At 36.2% G+C, this 23,055-nt stretch overlaps 1 protein-coding gene across 2 annotated transcripts in view; it reads right to left on the reverse strand.

Moving 5' to 3' along the window:
- The window catches only part of RIT2 (Ras like without CAAX 2), a 194,345-nt gene that overhangs the window by 71,848 nt on the left and 99,442 nt on the right, over positions 1-23,055 (reverse strand). The gene's annotated exons all lie outside the window — the stretch shown is intronic.

Here is a 23,055-nt window from a genome sequence, read left to right on the forward strand (position 1 = left end):
ATTTAACAGATTGTTTCTGTATACCATTCAGAGTCTCCATAATTTATCTCCGTCTGTTATGGATGCTCTTGGTTAAACACGTATTGTGTTTTGTTCTTACAATTGCTTTGTTTAAACACAACACATACAACATCCAAATTTACAAACACAAAACTCCATAAGGAATAATGCAGAAGTTTCTACCTGTAGACTCTGACAGATGGACTGCTGTGAATTTCATTTTCACTGGGATTTTATGTGGACATATCATAGCATTTAAGAATAGCTAAGATTGATGAGATATTCACCTGCTATAAAACATAATAATCTTACATCTGAGCTAGTAACTTGACTCTATTTTCTATCAGTGAAAAGAAATCAACATTCTCATGTATGGTTTATTCAGGGAATCTCTTTAGGATGCTGCTCATCCTGCTGTAGAGCTCTGAATTGTAGATACACAAAGCTAGGAGCGATTCATCCCAATTCTAATGCTTCTAAGGGATGTGAATTTAAGATTTGACCCAATGAGGGCATTTATAGGGGCTGTGTCCTCTTGGGCAGTCTGCAGCTTCTGTCTAAATCCTGCCAGATGTATGTACTCAGGAAATAAATATTCACCTGGAATCTAAATAGAAGTGTTAGTGGGATATGGTGATAGACAGAACGATACAATCACAAGATAAGAGGTTTTATCTGACTGTATTGCAACGAGGCAGAAGTAGTTATGTTTTTTTGAAGCTACACAGATAGACATGTTCTGTTAATTTGCCAGCTTTCAAAAGAAAAGAGGGAATATTCTTGCTAATAATAATTTAGGAAATGGTAGGAACCCCATTGATTAATGCATGCACATATAAGTAAATTCCATAGCTAATTACAGTGCTAGGGATCATCACTACTATAGAACATATACAAAACAAAAGCTTGGAGAAGAAAGGAGAAAACTATGTAGCAAACTCAGACCCAGACCTGTCTTCTTGAAAAAAGTGGTCTTCTGTGTCTATAAGAAAACGAAATAGCTCGTTACCCATTTTCTCATGGAAGCTCTATAACATTAATTTCACTTACCTGAACTGAATTTTATGTGGCAAAATACTAGTTTTACTGGAGTGAAAAGCTCTCAGTCTGCAACACATACTGGAGAATATTCTTTATATTCTTCTTTCTTTGTTTTCTTTCTTACATTATTAGAAATTTGACTCTCCTTATGGAGGGAAGCCTAAATTCCTCCGAGTCTGTGTTGAACAAGATGTACCTACAAGCTCTCTCTTCAAAGGTAAAGTAATAGAATTGCATAACCAGTGTTCTTAGTTATTAATCCAGATCTGTTTCTAAATTCCATTTGTTCTGTCTCACAAGAATACAGAATCTACATATTATTAAGCAAGAGACACATATAAGATCTCAATAACTTTCTTTAAGATATAAATATTGACGTTGTCTCTACTGTGTTAAGAAACATGACAGAACTGTGAAGGAAACTTGGTAATAAAAGAGAAAAAAAATCCCTCCTGAATATTTTTTCATAGTTATAATCAAGTTACACTATCACTCTCACAGTATATATGATACAGAATGAAAATAAAAACATTATATAAAGAAGCAGTTAGAGCTTCTTTGTAAAAATTTTCATTGAGACATAGGTATCAACTGCCATTAAAAATTGAAACAGTCAAAAACATTGCAAACATGAAAAGGTAACCATAAAAAAATACTTTTTTTCCACAGCCCTGCTTAGTATTCCATCCACACAGTTTCCCATTGCACATAATCTAGAAGACTGTTTATTGTAGTTCTAATACAACAACTTGGATCTTCCAGTTTCTGGTATTTTATAGTAAATAAGTTTGAAGACAGAAGATAGAATCATGGAATCATCAGGTTAGAAAAGTCCTTTGAGACCATCAACTCCAACCGTACCTGTCCGCTACTAAATCATATCGGCAAGCACCTCATCTACCCGCCTTTAAACACCTCCAGGGATGGGGATTCAACCACCTCCATGGACAGACTGTTCTAGTGCTTTAGAACCCTTTTGGTGAAGAAATTTCTCCTAGTGTCCAATCTAAACTTCCCCTGACAGAGCTTAAGGCTATTTCTTCTTGCCCTATCATCTGTCACTTGGGAGAAGAGACCAATACCCACCTCTCTACAACCTCTTTTAGGTAATTGTAGGCAGTGATAAGATCTCCTTTTAGTCTTCTCTTCTGCAGTCTAAACAACCCCAGTTTTTCTCTGCTTCTTGTAAGATGTTCTCCAGCCCCGTTGCCAGTTTCATCGCTCTTCTCTGGACACACTCCAGAACCTCAATGCCTTTTGTATAGTGAGAAGCCCAAAACTGAACAGTGTTCAAGGTTTGGCCACACTATTGCCGAGTACAGGGGGAAAATGACTTCCCTGGTGCTGCTGGCCACATCATTTTTAATACAAGTCAAGGTGCTATTGGCTTTCTTGGCCACCTGGGCACACTGATGGCTCACGTTCAATCTGCTGTTGACCCCCAGGTCTTTCTCTGCCAGGCAGCTTTCCAGCCACTCTTCCACAAGCCTGTAGTGCTGCACTGGGTTTTACATCCCAAGTGCAAGACTCTGCTCTTGAACTGATTAAACCTCACACCATTGGCCTCAGTCCATCAATCCAGCCTGTTCAAATCCCTCTGTATAGTCTCTCTACCCTCCAGCAGATGAACACTTCCTCCCAGTTTAGTGTCGTCCGCAAACCTGCACACCTGCAAAAGGTGTATTCGATCACCTCATACAAGCCGTTGATAAAGATATTGAACAGGACTGGACCCAGCACTGAGCAGCGGGGAACACCACTTTTGACCAGCCTCCAACGGTATTTAACTCCATTTCCCACAACTCCATTTCCCACAACTCTTTGGGCCCAGCCAACCAAAGAGATTTTAACCTAGCAGAGGGTTTCCCCGTCCAGGCCAGTGACAGCTGGTTTCTCAGGCAGAATACTGTGAGAAATGGTGTCAAATGCTTTACTAAAGTCTAGGTACGCTATATCCATAGCCTTTCCCTCATCCATCAAGATTGTCAGCTTGCATAGGAGGTGATCAGGTTAGTTTGGCAGGACCTGCCTTCCATAAATGCCTGCTGACTGGGCCTGATCACGTGGTTGTCTGGTGTGTGCTGTGAGATGGCACCCAAGATGACCTGCTCCATAACTTTCCCTGGCACTGAGGTCAGACAGACAGGTCTGTAGTTTCCTGGATCCTCTCTCTGGCCCTTCTTGTAAATGGGTGTAACATTTACCAGCCTCCAGTCCAATGGAGCTTCCCCAGTCAGCCAGGACTGCTGGTAGATGATGGAAATGGTTTTGATGAGAACCTCTGCCAGCTTCCCTTAATAACCTTGGATGGATCCCAAAAATATCTAATTTGCCTAGCAGGTCTCTAAACATTTCCTTTTGGATCAAGAGAGCTTTGTTCTGCTCTTCCTCCCTGTCTACTGTCTCATGAGGCTGAGTACCCAGGAAACATCTGATCTTACTATTAAAGAGTGAGGGAAAGAGGGCAATAAGTATCTCAGCCTTATCCTCATCCTTTGTGGTGACTGTTCCCCAGTAAAGGATGGAGATTACCCTTGGCCTCCTTCTTTTTGTTGATATAGGCGTCCTTTTCCCAAGTTCACTAACCTTTATGAAACTCAGCTGCAATCTTGCTGATTACAAAGTCCTCTGAGATGTTTCCTTTCCCACATCACCTGTGCATTAGAAAACTTCACAAACTGAATGCAGATATGCCAAGGTGCTAAGATCGAGTACTAAATTTAGGTTCTCCAAAGAGCTGGGGTAATTAAAGAACTGATCAGAACACTGGGATTTTTATTTACCTCTTTAGAATCTGATTTTGTCTGGAACTTAACTATAACTTGTTACAAGTTTTTCTTCTAGATAATTTCACACATGGAATAGTCCCATCTTTATGGACTTGCCTGATGATCTCTGTATTATGATTGATGCCGGTTACTGCCACCAGTCCTGATCCTGACCCTGACTTTGTGGCTCCTGTTCCTGGCTTCGCCTTAGATTCACCTCCTCATCACAGACTCATCTAAGGATATGGACTCTCAGTCAACCCTGATGTCCATCTCTGGATACGCTCTGCTCATCTCACTCGGGTGTTGTGGGACTACTCCGTGTTGGCAAAGCCACTACCTTGTTTTGACACCTGCTTTTTGCCTCCTAAATTCTGGCTCCACCGCCCTTACAGAGCAGCAAGTTCATCCTGCGGTTACACCAGTAACTAGCCCAGTCCTGGTTTTTACACTGAAGTCTCTGATGTATGTAATGACCTTTCATTTACTTCGGTAAGAAGAATGCGTTCATGGGTGAATACTTCCCTTTTCTGTAGAAAACTTATTACCTGGATCCTCATCAGCTTAGAAAATGAAGGGAATTGGCTGGTAATCTCCACTGTGAGGGTTCTCAAAACGAGACAACAGCCTGGTAGGACAGTATCTCACGAGGTCTTAGCAGCAGGTACATGTATGTCTGCTTCTGCTTCAGCTCCTATTTATAAGTCTCTTAATAGGGAGATAAACTTCTGAAAAATGCAATCCATTAAGCAACATGAATTGCAAATGATGATGAACCAGTATTCTTTGTAACAGCCTTGGAGCAAAATTGAAGAACAATCTCCGAAATAAACTGCATTCTTATCTTTATGGAGATTTTGAATAATAAAGAGGTTCACGTAAGTAAAACTTGTTCACTGATAAAGTACAGCGAGAAAGAAGTATAAATTGGCTGAAAAGTCTACTAGTGATAAAAACGGATTGAGAATATTATTTGTTGTGAAGGTTATACGTGAAATAAATTTACATACTTAGTCAAAGGAACAAAATTGCAAGTACAGTCTCTGTTAGTCATTACCAGCTATGCAGCAAAGACCTCTGCAGAAGGCACTCTTTAGGAACCATATCCTTTGGGCAATATTTCCACCTAGCCAAACTGTTAATTTATTAAACTCATGTAATTTGTAGAAAATATAATGCTTTCAAGTAGCAGACCCCTTCTACAGTTAGTATTCACCAGGATATATTTGTGATCTCTCTATATATTTATTTTAATTTTATTTAATTTCATCATCCAACTCTTCCCTGATCATAGGCAATAAACATTCCCTATGTTTATTTTATTTTCAAAATTATAAGCCTTCAAGGGAACCACATTCCAGTATACTTTGCAGACCAGATTCTCTATATCCGGATGCCAAAAGTAGGGCAGTTGCAGCTTGGTGTGATCCAGATATTCTCATTTAAAAAGCTACATGAAGGGTGCTTCCTACAAATTCCTTTGAATGTTCCAACACATGATTTTAGCACATGCCAGTGATGAACCTAGTGGCTGACCTTTCTGCCATCTCTTAAAGACATGAGAACCCTTGCAGGCATACGTTTTATATAAAGTGTCCAAGTGCCTCTAAGACTGGTCATAGATATTTCATAATAATTAGGATGCTATAGTCAGTGTCAAGCCAGGCATCCCAAGAAAAAACTCTTAAATAGGACAGATGATTATCCAATTGCACAGAACGTCTCTTTCTCCTCTTGAACACCAAGAGAATGGGTGCTCAAATCAGCTTTTTTTGTAGCTGATTGTAGCTACAGCAGTTTAGTCAGATGAGGTGAAACCTATGGAATTAAGGAATACTTCTGACCATGACTTTTATGTAGGAGATGACGTGCTAGTGTATCCAAGTCCAACTCTTCCCTCATCGTTTTTCACTATGCCTGAAATCTTACCTAAAGCTCACAGCTGAGAATAAGCTTGTCTTTAAACAGCTTGTGCATGAAGTAAGTTTTCACTCAAGACTGATGTTCTATTTGTGCTCAGAATATAACTATATCCATCTACTGCTTCTCTCTGGTAATTACTAGTTTCATGGGGATCATTTCTTCAGTCATGTTCTTTCATTAACAGAACACGGAATACAAATTTGCTTAACATTACTTACACAATAAACTGTAGAATAAATACAGGGACTTTGTATCATTGCTTCTCACAATCTAGCAAGAGTTTTCATTTCAATTTAGAAGGAAAACCTAACTGCTTCTTTGAGGAGTATGCTGTTTTTAGTGAAAAACAAATGACCATATCTTTTCACAGAAGCACAGTAGCAATGCAACAGCTAATATTAATTTAAACTAAAACTACTCCAGCCCAAATAATTTTGGTTTCAGACAGTCGTCTCTGTACTATTAGCCACAGGATAATTAGAATACAACCAATCTTAGTATTATAATTACTTGCAGCTTAATTCTCACATTGACCTGATATTACACATCACTATGGCTCATTACACTTGTTTTATTAACACAGTGTACCCAAAATTATGTTAACATTCTTGCTAGCTACAACATAATCTTTGGGTTAAGCCACACACGAAATAGCCTCTATTAAAAGTGAAATAATAATAACAATAAAAATAGCACACTAAAACTTAACTGCTTACTAGGCTCTGCTTTCCAAGAATCACAACAATTTACGTAATTGTTCAGATGTTTTTCACTGCATATTCCTATCTATTTTATTTTGCATAGAAAATGATATTTATATATGCTTCTGAAACATTCAAGGATACTGCATGGTATGACAGCAGGAATTGAAATAAAATGAGTTCATATAATCAGCGATGCCAGTGTATCAGCAGTTTGCCCCCAATATTTCGCTGTAATGGCTATCAAAATTGCATTAATCTTTCTTATTGAAAACTATTTATATAACCCTAATTATCATTAAAATGTTATTTTATCTACAGCACAACAAATTAATCTTCTTTTCTATTAAAAAGAAATCATCTGATTTTTTCACAGGCTTTGTAAGTTAATGATGCTTCTGTGAGGCAAACACAAGAGAAAGCTCAAAAAATAGGAATTGAAAAAAATGAAAGGAAGAACTAGAAACTTGTTAACAGAAATTACGGAGAAGGTTTATCAGTTTCCGCATTCATGGTCTGTTATTGCTGAAGGCTTTTTTAAGTGTATCTTTTTCACTGAAACACCTACAGTAATTTACTGATTCTTGACAACATTTATTAGAATGCAGGCCACAGGAAAAAAATCTGTAGATCAGTCATGGAAAAATCTACACTACTCACATGGCTGAGTAACACAGAACTCCAACACAACCAGTCTGAAAGGAACAACAACAAGAACAAAAAAACCTAAACAGTTTATTTTTTACTGACAACTTCTGATAGTGTCCAGTTCCACATTTAGACAAGTACTAAGAGATTGAAATAAAGAAAACCCTCCAGGAAAGCCTTGACTAACCTGGAGTGACACCTAACACTTCGGGAAAGCACTTTCTTAGGAAAGAAGGCTTTCGGGAGTTGTACAAGTCACGTGTAGTACTTTTTGTTGAATCAAGTAGTATAGATCTTCCAGGATGTATGTAAGACAAAAAGTGGGATTACTAAGTGCAGTTCTCATGCAGGATCTAAAATATTAGTGCATTCAAAGGAAGCCAGTTCACTCTTTGAGATGTTTTCAGGAGGAAGTGACATTTGAAACATTTATATTTCTGCTGCCAGTACTTGGGTAGTTAATTTATACTGACCAGAAAACCATTCCGCTATAGATACCAAAAAAGCGCTTAATGAAAGACAGACTCTGATCTCAGAGTACACAGTCTCAAAAACAGTATTAAATTCACAGTTCATTGAAATTCAAGGCTACTAGAATAGGATTATTTTTGGACCAAATCATCAATCTTAATCTAGATTTCCAGTCTTTATTTTGAGAAAATAAAGTAAAAAAAAAATTGTGAGGCACAGTAAATTATGACACACAACAGTAAATCTTGTGATTACCTAAAAATATTTAGTATGACCAGAAAATTCAGAAATTTGTGTTGGATTTTAAATAGGCAAATAGATGCTTTAATACATATCTGGAGTTTACCTAAAAAAAATTTACAAAATTGTAAATATTAGGAAAGGAAACTGCCAAATGATATTGATAAACAGAGTAGAATGAAAATTCAACTTTGCCTGGAATGTTAACATTTATTGAGGAAAATTAACCTGCTTTTAAAAACACAGCATTTCACAGCAGAATAATGACTGAAATCATTCACAGCCTTCTTGAACAATAAAACACAGTGGCCTTGTTTGCACCTTTTGGAAATGAGAATGAAGTGGCAAGTGCCAGTTGTCTCCAGTATTTCTCTGTTTTCAAAGGTGCAGCTCAGAGGCAATAAATATTTGTTTCTTCTAGTTTTGTAAGTTAATATAGCCCATTATGCTAAGTCCTACTTGAATTTCATTGTCTTTGGATAAGGATCTCTGGAAAGTTACAACATTAAAAAGCTATAATGTTTATTAAGAAGAAACACAAAGCATACCAGGACATTGTCTTTCACTTATTTTTAGCTCTGTGTACTTGTCAAGTATACTTTAAATTATGGGCAGTGTAAGCTTGAACTTGCAAGGTTTTCAATTCAGTAGTGTTGGCTCAGAAAGTTAAGATCATATTGATGAGTAACAGAAATGAAAGATTTTTCCTCAAAACAAACACAAGGCTAAAGAGAGCTCCACTGCCGACTGTCCAGCTTCACAGAAAATTTTACCCACACTCCTCTTCTTGGGAGAATGGTGTTGGTAAAACCGAGAGCACAGGAAGCAAGCTTGATTTTTCCTTTCTGGCACATCATATAATGGGATAATAGATCTGTCTATGTACCTGATGTTTTCCCCACATTGCTATAAACACCTCAGCTTTGTGCTACAGAAAACAAACACTTTTTTTCGTTTCCCCGTATTAGTCCTTAGATTCCAATTTCTCCCTCACTATCTTAGACAAATGGGGTCACGTAGATCCTTTGCCTTCTATTTGACTGGTCTTAATTATTTATTTTCTGTCATTCAGGTTTATGACTGTGCATTAAAAGACAGGTTTAATGGGCCACTAGTCCAGAATGGGAAATCATCCAGTTAGTGAAGCATTGAGGACATCAAATTAGTGGCACTGCTGATCAGTTTTTTTCCCCAGCTTGACATCTGTTTGCAAACACTCACAGCCAAAATTGTTTTGAAAAGCAATGTCAGCCTTAGGCTTTGGAGCCTGCCTCCTCAGATGCATCAGTGAATCTCTCCACCCCTTACTACTTGTTATTTTCTGCTGTGAAAAGACACAAAGCACATAATCGTGCACGGGGGAGACATTATCTGGCATTTTGTTCTGGTGAATAGAAGTCAGGATTCGTGGACTCTGACACCATTCCTGATTCTCTTGTGACTCTTGTCTTCTGTGATATTTAATGTGTACATTAAATTAGAGAATACAACCACATGTATAAGAAAAGTTTCTGGAAAACTTCAGTTTGAATTCGATTGTTTGTCAACATATGATGATTCTTTGATTATCCTTTTTGGAAAATATTCTACTAAATATGACTACTATTAAGAACACCCTTATACTTAAAGAGAAAATAAAAGCATATCAGAAGATCTATATACTTTTGCATATAGATTTTGCATATATCTATCTATATATGCATTATAGTAAAGACTGAGCGTCTTAATTCAGTGATTCTTATGTGAAGCTAAGGTTTTCTTGGAAAACACCGTATCTAAGAAAATGAACCAAAGAATCAATAATAAAGAGTCCCAGTGGAAAGGATGTACCAGACAGCATTACTTATCATATAATATCATATAATAATCATATGATCATACAATAATTACAGTGGTTACTCTATATTAATACCACGTTAATTTGCAGTGCACATTATTGTGTTATATATGAGCTGATGGTAATTTAAATATTTATGTAAATGTATGTTTTCATGAGACTTCTTTGTGTTTGCCCTGTCAAAACTGGATTTTATGTTCCCTTTTTTATACACATGTTATAGCGGAAGAGCAGATATGCTAAAATCAACCCACAGTTCTGTCTTGTCTCCCATGCTATCATCAACAGCAGCAACTTGCTTAGGGACAGGACACGAAAATAGACGAAGCATAGAGAATACTTCTTCTGCCATATCCTTGCAGATTCTGGGAGTCTAAAGCTCAGGCACTTCCTGAGCTAGAAATGTCATGTTTTTCTTTAATACTCCTTGGATGGCTGGTTGAATGAATAATTTAATCCTTAAAAAAAAAAAATTCACACTTACAATTCTTGCAGCAATGATTTCTACAGTTAGTGCAGGAAAGTATTGCCATTTGTTTACCACAAACCTGATTAATCAGATAACAATTTAATTATCTCCAATTCTTGTATTGTGAGGAACAACTAATATTCTTTATTTATTCATATTTTTCATGAATTTTTCTTTCAAAGTCAAAATTCTCCCAACTTTGTAACTGAAATATCAATATTTATTTGATGTAGCCACATGTGGAAACTGTTTAGTATTGCAGATTATCTTTGCCTATCTACTTATATATTTTCAAATTCTACTGTATTGCTTTTGAGCAAAATGAGGATGAGAACACTACTGCTTCTCATAGTATTTGAGTAACACTTAATGACATGGAGCATTTGGTTTGTTCCACTCTGCTCTGCTCTTTATTCTGTTGTTAATATTCCAGTTTGCTTTTTTGGCTCCTACAAAGCATTAACTCAGTCATCAGTAATCCTAAAGTGAGATTTTTAAGTGATGACAGCTTGTTTACAGACTTTTTCCATGTATTTATTGTTATGGCTGTCCATTTACTACTTACTCCAATCTTTAGCACTGAATGTCAGCTTATCATCCAGGCTTTAAATGTACTATGAATTACTCATAAACCTCATCATGGGCTACTGTCATTTTCACCACCAAAGACAGTTAAATATCATTGGAAATGTTTCATCTTATTGTGCATTTACTAACGGAGGTATTTACAACAGGAATATCTGTATCTACGTGGAATTATCATAATATCTGTTCATTGTTGCGAATTTATCCCTGCCTTTTGGCATTTATTGACAAGTGACATATCTTAATGTTATTCACACAAACGTCATAGGGAGATTGAGGGAAAACATAACAATTGGAACACTGTTCCCCGTATCTTTCTTGACTTAATCAAAGAACTCTAAAAGTTTTGTTAGGCATGAGTAACTTCTGCGAAAACCATGATGGCTTCTGCCTGTAAAAACACATTTATTCATGTACTTGTTAATTCTGTTCTTTCTTATAGTAACTATCAATTCACTCAGCAAAACTCAGATTTACTGGTCAGTGGTTCCCTGGATTGTTCTAAACTTGCCATCTTCCATTTCCCTGGTGCTGATTCCATTTTAAACACAGTTAATGGTTAAGCAATTTTATACTCGAAAACTTTTAGAACTCTTGGGTGAATACCATCTGTTCCTCATGATTTATTACCGTTCATATTACCAGTTAGTTGTAAAACCTGTCATTTCCAGGAATTTTTAAGCTGCCTAAGTTCTGAATTTACACAGTCCACTAGATAAACGCTCAGATTTGAAGTCCCAATTCTAAGTTTTGGTAAACTTATGTTCTGATTGCAGATTTTCTATAACCATCACTCTTTTTCTGATACAAGTAACTAACTAAACTTAATGTCACAATCAAATTTTCCACTTCTAAGTACCTATATTTCTATTAGCTGAAGTCATGTCAACATTCTTAGTCTTTCCTGTGATTGCTCAGAATACAAATATCATAAAATCCTTTTATTTGGGTACATTATTCATCAAGATAAAACCACAGATGTGAAGGCAGGGAAAGGTAGGATGTTACCAACTTTGTTTAGACCTTAGACAGAGTTTCAATGAGAACCATAAACGGGAGGAAAAAAATATGACATAGGTACTGTTGTGTCATAAATATAGAAAAAATTGTGATAATTTATACTAAATTATCCATCTATTTTTGATCACTCTCTTGAAAAATAAAACCATATATTGAAGAGGTAGAAGGCTTAATATATTTTAATAGGTGATGACATTAAGAAGTTTATTAGTAATAACTTACTACCTAATTTCTGTTATCATGAAATATTTTCTTTTATATTACTGTGTTAGTTTTCTCTCTATCACTATCCTACACAACTACTTCCTACCAGATATTTCAACACTGTGAAGATTTGTGCTGATTCCTTATGGGTTTACTTTGTGACGAAAAATAGCCATTCCAGCCCTTCTTTTCCTTTAATGAAACACACTTCCAAGGATCAGCAGACTTTTTAGTCATAAAGTTAAGGAATTTGCTAATTAAAAAAATTAAAGATTTTTATAGTAGTATGTTTAGTAGTATGTTTTATAGTAGTATTATAGGGCATAATAGCAAGCCTTTAACTCAAGTGCACAAAGGAAATGAAAGAATTCCTATCAGAATTATTCCACAGGGTTTTATGATTTTTTTATTAATTATCATGTCTTTCCCTTATTGCTTTTTTTGGCTATGGTTCATAAAAATCAATTTCTCTTTTACAGACTTCCCATGTTGAAAATATCAGACAATCAGACAAGTATAAAATTATTTAAAAGTAGTAAAACCAGTATATTTTTTGTGTGTGTCTTTTAATTTAAATGACATAAATGGTGCCAGGCTGATAACCACAGAGAATCAGACACTCATTCTGTCTGCGGAACAGTAGTACAAACAGTGGGATTTTCTCCAGCATGTTCTGAGAAACTGGTTGCACCTCAGACAGACAAAACATTGGCATGGACAAATTTCAGTTCCTATTACCTCTAAATTTCTCACCCTTGTTCTTAAGAATGCTAGGAATTTTTTTCAGAAGAGAGACAAGGACATATTTCCCACTGTCCCATACAGCCATGGCTTCATATTCTGGATTCCACAGATTTTGAGGTGAAAAATATTCTCTCTTCCCTGGGTTTTTAATAATTTATATGGACACTTTTAATCTGGGAATTATCCTTTAACACAGTTCCCTGGTACTGATTGCCTTGCAGTGAAATGTAAAGGACTGAAGCATATACTTTCAGCAAGGAAGAGCAATAACTAATGAACTGAGATCTATGCACTTTCCATGTCTTCTGCATCTTCCTCCTCACGCACTCAAGTGTTTCTCAAGTGAAGTACAAAACCCTAGCAAGAATAAAGACATCAGATATAGCAGTGAAATACTTTTTGCCACAAAATTCAGAAGTATGGCAACACTAGATACTTCCAAAGTCTCATTCAGCAATTATTCAAGAGCAGAAGTAAGAATTTCTTTGCGGCCATCATGTCTGAAGTCCTACCTGCTGTTTCCCAGACCACTTCCAGGCTTCAGTCTCACTGATCACAAAGCATTGCTAACCCATCTATGATCTCTATTACTCTGTCATTCCTCTTTTTTTTTTCTGACAAATCTCAAGGATTCTCACAACTGCAGATCTTTAAAATTAAATCAAACTGTTTTCAAGCTCTAACCCTTTCCTTGTTTTGAAAGCACTATAATCCTGAGGGTAATTGGCATCACCAGTCATCCTGTAGTCACAGGCAGTCATCAGTGAAAACATCTCGTTCACATCAGATCGGAAAGAAAATGGAATTAGAAGGGAATACAACTCTCCATAAGCAACATTTTTTCAGTGGGGTGCTCTGAGAATGTAGCTACACAGGTCTGTAGCCCAAATCAAGTCAGAGGCCACCAGATTTGATAAGTGCTCCATGCGTATGTTACTCCAATGAAGGCACAAATCACCTCTACCTCATCTTCCAATCTCCTGCTCTTCCATCTTCTGACTACAACAAGCACACAATCACCTGCAAATCCCTTCTGAACCTACAACAAATAACCTATTAAACAACAACTATCACGAGTATCTCTATTTTAAATTGGATTGAGAAAATCCACAAAATTTTCTTCATACAATTTGTTGTATCAGCAATACCACCTTATGCTCACTTTTCCGCATCAGTTCAGAACTCATTAAATGAGAATGCTCTGATAATTCTGAGAATCTGACCATACCTCCCAGCCCATTCTTTGTAGTCAATGTCTGCATTCTGTCTGGCTTCAGTCACAAATAGACCAAGACTTTGTGGCAATTCCTTGTGTGTTGTTTGAAGAAATTGTTAGGAAGTTTTGACACAATGACAGGAAGGTGACTAGGTTTGATCCGTAGTTTCAGTGGGCTAAGACTAAACAACAGGGCTAATAACACTCAGATTGCAGACATGGGAAAAAAATACCCAACAAATCATACCTGTCTTATACATTTCTCAGGTTTGAAAATCTAAGAATAAATTGTCAGGTGTAGAAATGTATAGAATCTCAGAAAAATGAAATTACTTTTTTGATAATAATAAAAGGAGAGATTATATGAATCACAACCAGGAAAAGAATGGAAGAGTTACCCCATGGTTTTGGTAATGACAAACTTCATTAAATGCAAAGACACTGTCTTCCCCGTCACCTCAGAGGAGCTGTAAAGCAAGTTCAAAATTTCAATGATTAACAATGTATGACAGGAATACCCAAAGGGTGGCCTGTGGTGCTGCTGAATATCCTGCACTGAGCACATTGTTGGTGTTAGATTACAATGTTAAAACATGCAGACACACACAAGCACACACAAAACCCCATGCATTTGTGTCAGTGCTTGTATTAGACAATTTAAAAAAAAAATGACAAGACATATTATTTTCCTCATTGTTAACCTTTTTGGATTGCAGTAGGTGGTAAAAAAGACATAGACAGAAACAGAGAGAACATTCCCTGGGCAAGAGGAAGTAAATGCAGCAATGACATAAGGAATGCGCATCCTTGTTTTTATTTTTCAAATAACATCCATCAGGACAAAGTTGATGAAGATATGAAACAGTATAAACTTAAATATTGAGTAATTTTGAGTAAAAAATATGCCATGACTCTCAGACAAGATCTGTGGTTCTGATCAGTAAAACTATATGAATAATAGTCTTGATGACTGCAACATCAAACCCTGAGTGCTGATATTTTATAGACATTTAACATGTTGGGTTTCAACTGTAATAATGTGCTTTAGTATTGTTTTATCATAGGTAATTTCCTGCAGCTTCTTGGGTTATGCTATATCAAACAATTTACTCAGAGATTTAGAAACTGTGATATTACACAATGTATTACATTACAGAGTAAGACTCGGACACTGTAGATGAAAGATTGGAATTTTCCAGAATGGATATAATGCAGAGATATTTTCCCTTTAATTTTCTTTTTGAGATAGTTTTTTTTTTTTTTGGCTAAACCTTTTTTGTCTTTTTACATTTTTTTTTCTTGTCATGACTGCATTATTTAAACAACATTGCAGGGTGTGAAGTTAACATCCTGCTATTCTTAGCCAAGTTGTTAGATCTGGATAAAAACAAATCTCTCTAACTTCCTAATTCATCTGGGGAGCAGGGTGAGAAGCAAGTCATTAAGACAAGGATACAGGCAAATCTGCGAAAAGCAAATATGATTAAATCGATTAATCTTTTTTCTTTAAAGACTAGGTCATGCTCTTATTATTTGTGACACTGTGATGAGCTGTAATTAAATTCTGGCAAAATCTCTTCTTTCAAGTTGTTTGAGCTACTGTTGCACAAACACACTCTCCTTTGTACCATGAATTCACTTTTTTATATAAACAATGCATTCACTAAATGTTGTCTCCTATATTAATCTGCTGCTTTGCCAATGGATTTTCATTTTTACAAAGTTGCTCATTACTGTCTCACTTTCAGGACAGCATCTTTGCTCAAGTGGAAATTAACATGAAGAACATAAATTAGTTCCACTCTAATTAAGCACTTGTTTAAAGAGTTTCCTGGACTGTAACAGTAGTAAATAGTATATAAAAGTTAGATTGAAACCTTGATTTTGGTGATATAAAAATAGCAGCATGTATATAAAAAGATTCTTTTCCACTGCATGCCATTCTTTTTCAGGTATATGTGCCCCTGTGGAGAAAATGAGATGGGAGGTCGCATTGCTTCAGGCATAGATGGTGGAGAGGCAAAACTGTGCCCCAATTAGTACTGCTCGATATGGTACGTTCATGCCTCTCCTCTTTCTGTGTTAAGAATAGGCTGATGCCTGGCTTGTGCATAGTGTGCAGGAGGAAGATTCTCAGACAGGACCATGATTATTCCATCAATTAAACTGAAATTTAATAAAATAGAATTTTTGCAACCGTACTTTTGGAACACTGCCTCTAGAGCAAGTCAGAGTCACACAGAGGTTTCTCCTTACTGTTTTCCCTGCTGGCAAAATACGAACTATGGAAGTCATTCAGAGATAATTAACTTTCTTGCAAATTTTCTTTCCAAGACAGGAATCTGTTCAGGCTCCTAACTAACCCCTAGTCACCCAACAAATGATCCTACTGTGGTTTTCTTTGCAATCTGTATGGTTGTGTGTGTTCACTGTGTAACCATTGTGTTTCCCTCTGAGATGCTTTGAGGGATGAAACACCACCCAGAACTTATAAACTTATAAAAGCCCTACATGAGTTTGTTTTGCAGAAGCCTTTTGCAGGTAGTTTTCCAACAGCACTTGCTTGCTTTAGTTAAGAAGAAAGAACCTGCTAGCATGGCTGCTAGCTGAAAAGTGGATTAAAATCTTTAGAACAGCCAATCTCCCAATTTAAAGACCAAATAGACAAATCTCATAGTCTGAAGTTGACCTCAAGGAGCAACTTAGATCAAGAAGTCAAGAGGTGAGAGAGTACCCTTGTGGCATCACACTTCTTCAGGTGGAAAGTTAAACAAGGTAACACCAAGATCGAATTTAGTAGGAGGGGGGAAGAACAGCAATGACAAAATCTCCGAGTTGCAGGGTGAAGTTTAAACACAAGGGGTGACAAGTACTGGGGGCCTTTTAAAGAATTATAAAGTGTGTTGCTGATTAATACCCCTAGTCATGATGTAACCTTGCAGAACCATCCCTAGTGTATGTCCCTTTCTATGTTTTGTGTTGTTCTGCTTCGGCTACGAGGTGTCTTGTCAGCTACAAGAATTAGTTGTCCCTGTTTTTATCTCTGAACATCCATGTTTTCTGTTAATTTTTTTTTTTTCATCTACAGTTCAGCTATTGTTTTTCTTTTGTTTCTTGGCTGATTATCTGCAGCCTGTTATCTGCATCTTGTTCTCCTTCAAATGTCTTCTGCTCTGTGTTGAAAGGATTATAAGGCTTACTGGATGGTTCACTAGAGGTTAACACAATTATGAATCAAGAAATGAGCCAACAATTTCATTACAATTGTCTATGTGTCTGATTGTGTTTACTGCAGCCTGGGTAATATGAAGCTGTGGTTTGGGGTTTTCTTGCGGAAATCTGAAAACATTGTAATGACAAATATATAAACTATGAATAAATGAATGTTTCCTAGAGATAGTTAAGTTAATGATAGTAGAAATTCATTCCAAAAGGCTACACCTGCCAAATTGACTTCTACATTTGCATTGGTATAGAAAAGCACACACAATTTTTTTGGAGGGGAGGGCAAACACTAATAGATTTTATTTAAACAGTATGAGGGAGACTTATTAGGATAATGAACAGTAGGAAAGCAATGCTGAAAAATCTAAATGAATTAAAAGTAAATAGAAGGAACATGACAGAATCCGTATATATATTTCAATAATGTAAGAAAGCAATTATCAAAGGTTTGACAGTTTTCTAAGGTAATAAAATATCATGACAACTTCAGTGGTTTTAGTTCCAAATATTCAGACACCTGCCATAGCTCCATCAAAGCAGCAAAAACGCTTACATTATTCAGATCTTGAAAAGAAAAGGAAGAATATCATAGGATTTCATGTGGGAAAGGCAATATGCATGCAAGAAAATATAAGTGATGAAGACAACTAATTCTTTACAAATGTAATTCATTTTCAGTAAGCATTCATGCTAGCAAAATGGAACTGCATGGATGTCCATGGAAAATGAACATTCAAAATGACATCAAGTTGTATGACTGAACTAATCTAAAAGTTCATTAAAAAATTCAAATAAATAGTCTCTAAGACTTTTCTGTTCTGTGCCATATTCTTCCCTGATTTTTTTCTATTAAATATACCACCATATTTTTTGTAGTTATTATATAGTTTGAGCCCGTCTGAATACATCCGAGATATTGTAAGATCACAGATCACACCAATCTTTATAAGGAATTTCCTCTTAAGAATGACTATTTATTATATTTTGTTCATTCAAAAACCTAAGGAAAGCTAAATGTGCTTCAGGAGTGTATCCTGCAGTTAGCAGCAAGAACAACAACACAGTGAATCAAAAAGTTTACATTTTTAACTGAAAGGATGTTACAAAAAAAATTGTTGCTCTTTGTCTTATCCATGCAGTGTTGTCTAATGGCTTGGAAGTTAGTCACCCATCCTTCATCCTAACCGAAAGACAGACATCTTCATAAGCAGATTAATCTCATGTTACGATACACTTCTACAATATGTGGTAATTCTTGTGTTTCTATATGGACTCAGAGCATCTGGCCAACTCATTTAGTCTAATATTAACTCAAACATATACTATTCTTTTTCTGTAAATAGTAGAAAATAATTTTCCCACAGAAACAATGAAAACTTTCATTCTGCCCAGGACACTAGCCTGATAAGTGGGAAACAGGAGTCTTCCTCAGACACGCTTTTCTACTCAAATGCCTTTAAGACAAAATGAAACTGGTGGAGATAAAGGACGTTTTAAAATTTGCAAGTAGTTTTAATCACAAAACCAAAGAATACTAAGGTAAGAAGTTCATAGTACTTTTATTTCAAGACTAACATGGGTAAGAGAGCATCTAGTAAATAAAGTCTCATAGTCGTGCACTGGAATATGAAAATAAATAAATAAATAAACAAATGCCACTATCTCAAACTCAACAGATATTTTGTGGCCAGCAGGAAAATAGAGCAACTGTCAAAATGAGAAATCTAGAAGTTGATGCTCAGAGTATCTGATAGCCAGTCAGATCATCTTAAAAATATTCTAAAGTAAAACCTCAGTGAAGTGAGAACATACTGCAGGCAGCTGGTTCAGACCATGAGAATGTACCGAGCTGCTGTAATCCTGGTTTGAGAATTATCTTTTAATATAATAAAACCTTAGAAAGAAAATACAATGAAGCCTCAGACCTTGTAATTAATTTACACTCCAAATAAGGTGTTGTTCCACTTTAAACAGGTATTTCATATTTATTTCAGATTTCCTACTGAAGGAGGGAAGCTGTAAGTGGAAAGAGAAGGAAGAAGATGCTTTCAAAAGCAGTGTTTCTGGTCATATTTGTACTTGAAACCAATAAGACAACTCATGTGTGGAAGGGTAAACAACTGAATAATTCTTTTCATGACCAAGACTGCACTGGTGAAACTAACAACTTTGGTGACAGGCTTCCCAGAGAGGCCGAGAGCTGAGTGAAGCATGAGCTGCCCTTATAACCTTGGACTCAATGGACATCAACTTCTTTTCCACAGACTCGACAGAGCCCACAACTTATTCCCCTGGGGTCAAACAAAAGCGTATAGGAAAATTCACTCCATGAAGGGTATGCAGTTTCTATGTAGGTAGAATTTCCAAAGGGGATCTCCACATCCACATTAAAATTTTGAAAAAGCTCTTAGAAAATATCTATTATTTCCAGCTCAGAGCTATAGCACATTGTCCACATGTAGCTCATTTTCCTCTGAGCTTCTGAATGTAATATATAGCAATGATGAGTACACAAAGACTTACGGATATTTTTTTAATCAAATTTCCTAATGTGCCACATGTCTTTATTATAAAATATCTTAAAGGCTGCAAATTAGCATTAGCATGGCATGAACTCAAACAGAACCAGTTGTTTATAGCATTTCTATAAAGATCAATATATTTTAATTAAGTATTTATCCATTACACAGATTTTACACTTCAGTAAGAACCAGATGTTCACTTGGGTTTAAAGTGACAAAACTTACCTGAAGTAAAAGTACCTCTTGTGTTGCGTATTAGCTTGTTTTAAATGTCTGTGAGACTTTAATGACATTAAAAGACATATACAAACCACTTTTATTAATCTGAGTATAATATTCAAAACCACCAAAATTAAAATAATATCTTATCTAGCACTTTGTGGTCTATTTTTTACTTCAAATGGCTATGGGGCAAAATACATTGAATACTTAAATATTTTTTTTGAGCAATGACTGAAAAATCAAGGAATGAACACAGATGAATGTCTTAATCATTCAGATCCATTCACTTTCCGAGTGAATCTCTGAACACAAAATAGAACAAAGTCAGAAAGGACCGAACAAATCTGCAGTATGAGAAGATGGAGAGAGCCTTGCCACCCAATTGGATACGCACATCAAGATCATAGGTTACTATATTTTTTCCCCTGCAGTTTTTTCACAGTTGTTCCCCCACAATTGTTTCAGAGAAAATGGAAAGTGTTTGTTCTTTAGGCTGATGGATGTAATTAAAACTTATTTTAACAAGAAGAACAGACAAACTCATTTCTTAAGACTTTAAAATAACACACATAGTTAAAGACGACAATAATTTCACTGAAGCCATCACAAAATAAAAACATTATTTTAAAATAATAAGCTTGTTGGATTTGTTTTTCAGTTGTGTTTCTCCTAGCACAAAATTTTAATTGCAGATTAGTTTCATTCTTGTCATCCTGTTGAAAGATATGAGGCAAGCGACATACATCATTAATTGTATTATGTAGGGGATCACATTTCAAACAAGAGCTTTGTCTGACTGAGCTACTATAGCCTGTCTGATTGTTGCAGAATTGTCATTAAATGAAAAGGATGCCCAGGCATGTTGAACTTAATCTTATGTTTCCAAATACCATGAATAACATTACGGCAGCTTTAATGAACTTCATAGGAGAAAAATGTCGTTAAACAAAGGAACAATATTAACCCTGGTGCCCTAGACAAATTCCGATCTGGCTAATTGTGTTCTAACACCTACTGTTTCTCAGTTGTTTGAATTTGGTATGTTTGTGTACCTTACAGTTTGTTCATTGATATGTTAATCCCATGCATCGTCAGTTGATTGCTCTGTCACCCTAGAGTTAACTGGCTACCAGTCTTGACCATCCAAGCACTGTTATTAATGAGGCCATAACTACAGTACAAGACCTTGAAAAGATTCCTTTCAATCTACCTCACTGCAGTTCATCATGTTACTTTGAAATTTCTTAACCCAAGAAGTGAGCATAGATAAAATTTACTTCAGTGTTTGTTAAACATACTGCACAACATCACATTCCAGTCCTGAAATAATGAGCTGCTGAACTTCATTAGCATGCTCTTGAAGCTGGGAGCAGAGGTGATCTCCCCAACACTTGTGATTTAGTTTAGATCAGAGAGGCACTCTGAGCAGTGTCTCTTAATCACCTCCACTTAATCGTGCTCTGCTTTGAATTGTGGTGTGGTCTTTCAGAACACGACCTGCGTGAAGACGCATTCCAGGAGTACAACTCTTACAACTCAGCAACTGCTAATCATGGGGACAATGGACCTGGAGCAGAGGTAGTCCAAAATTAAAAATAAACTCCAAAAATGTAGACTTCAGAATAAATCACTTTGTTTTACAGTTCTACTTCTGTTGGTTCAAGCAACTTGCTCACGCAGACATAATCTTATTCAAGTGCTTTATTCAATGAATTAGTTCTGCATCGCATCATCATACTAGTCTTTGATGTAAATGTACCCCATGGCTCAATATCTGGCTTGCAGAATATTTGAGGAAACCCTTCTAATATCATTGAGCTTGTTTATAGTTGTAAGGGGGTTGTGGAGAAATGAAGCTGAAGACTTAAATCCTGACTCTTTGAAAGCTTTTGTAAAAAAATAGGACCATGATTTGGAGCTGCCTTGATACACATTCTGGCAAGATCTTCAGTGACAACCTTGTAAAGCAGTTCTTTTGTGATCCAGCCACACCTCAAAGACATAATTTCTAATATCATTCCCAAGAGCCTCTCCATGACCTTTAATCTTGACTGCTATTTGTTATATCCAATTCAGATATTCACACACAAATTTGCCATTCTGGGAGACCAGACAAGATTATCAAGGACCACGTAAAACATTTAAATTTGACATGTATTTTTTATATGCATTGAATGTCAAATACAACTGTCCTCAGTCTTAATATCACTTAGTGAATAGGGTATTCCTGAAAACCTCATCTATAGTTAACTGTAGGTAATCAACCATTCCCCATTTTTGTTGGGATCAGCTGCAGTGTCCTGTTCACTAAGCAGAACAATGGAAACCATATCCCTCCCCCATCTGGTATATAAGGACCCTAGAAGCTGCTCAGATTATGCTCCACGTTGCACATGGCACTGTTATTTGAAGTCTCAAGCTGTGTGTTAAACTGCAACAGGATTGTCACCATTAAGATTTTGCTACAGTCTGATTTAGGGAGAATGTTAATGATCTGGAAACAGATGTGAAGTTTTTAATGTACATCATTAGACTTCAGGAATAATTTCAGACTTAACACTGCTTTGGATTTTTCTTCAGGTAGAAGGAACAAGACAAAGAAATGGGGAGAAGAGTGACAAGATAAGTGGGAAAGAGTAGACAGGATCATGTGAGCACAGATGCTACTGAACTGAAAAACACTATTTGATTTAACTGTTACATATGTCTGTGCAGAAATCAGTCATTTGAAAGCAATTGTAGGGCTTATAAAGAGCCGCTTAATACTTCCAGATAAGAACATATTTTTTTCGCTTTTTGAAAGTTTCTTCTTCAGCTTAACAATAGTTTCTGTTCAGTATAACCAGGTCACAAACAAGCCATTGCTAGTATTTTCTAATCCATTCCTTGCACACAAACATATCAACATAAGCAGCAAGGAGGGAACACAGAAGAAGCAGAAGGAAAAGGCTAGCAAAGATTGCTAAAGACTGTGGGAGACGCATGGTCAAAGACCTCATAGTCATATAAATGTATTTGTCTATGAGCAGTGATGACTCAAATCTTAAATACACATCAAAGTGAAGTCTTGCTAGTCCCTGTCTTAACTGAACACTCTAAGAACACAGCCACTGGCTTTTCAGGTAAAGATAGTGTTATATGCATTTATTTATTTTAACTGGAACTTTTTTCAATATGAGTTTCAGAAGCCTTTAATGAACTCTATTACACTTATGAAAA

Source organism: Cuculus canorus, chromosome Z (genome assembly GCF_017976375.1).
Source record: "Cuculus canorus isolate bCucCan1 chromosome Z, bCucCan1.pri, whole genome shotgun sequence".
In the NCBI taxonomy this organism is placed as follows: Eukaryota; Metazoa; Chordata; class Aves; order Cuculiformes; family Cuculidae; genus Cuculus; species Cuculus canorus.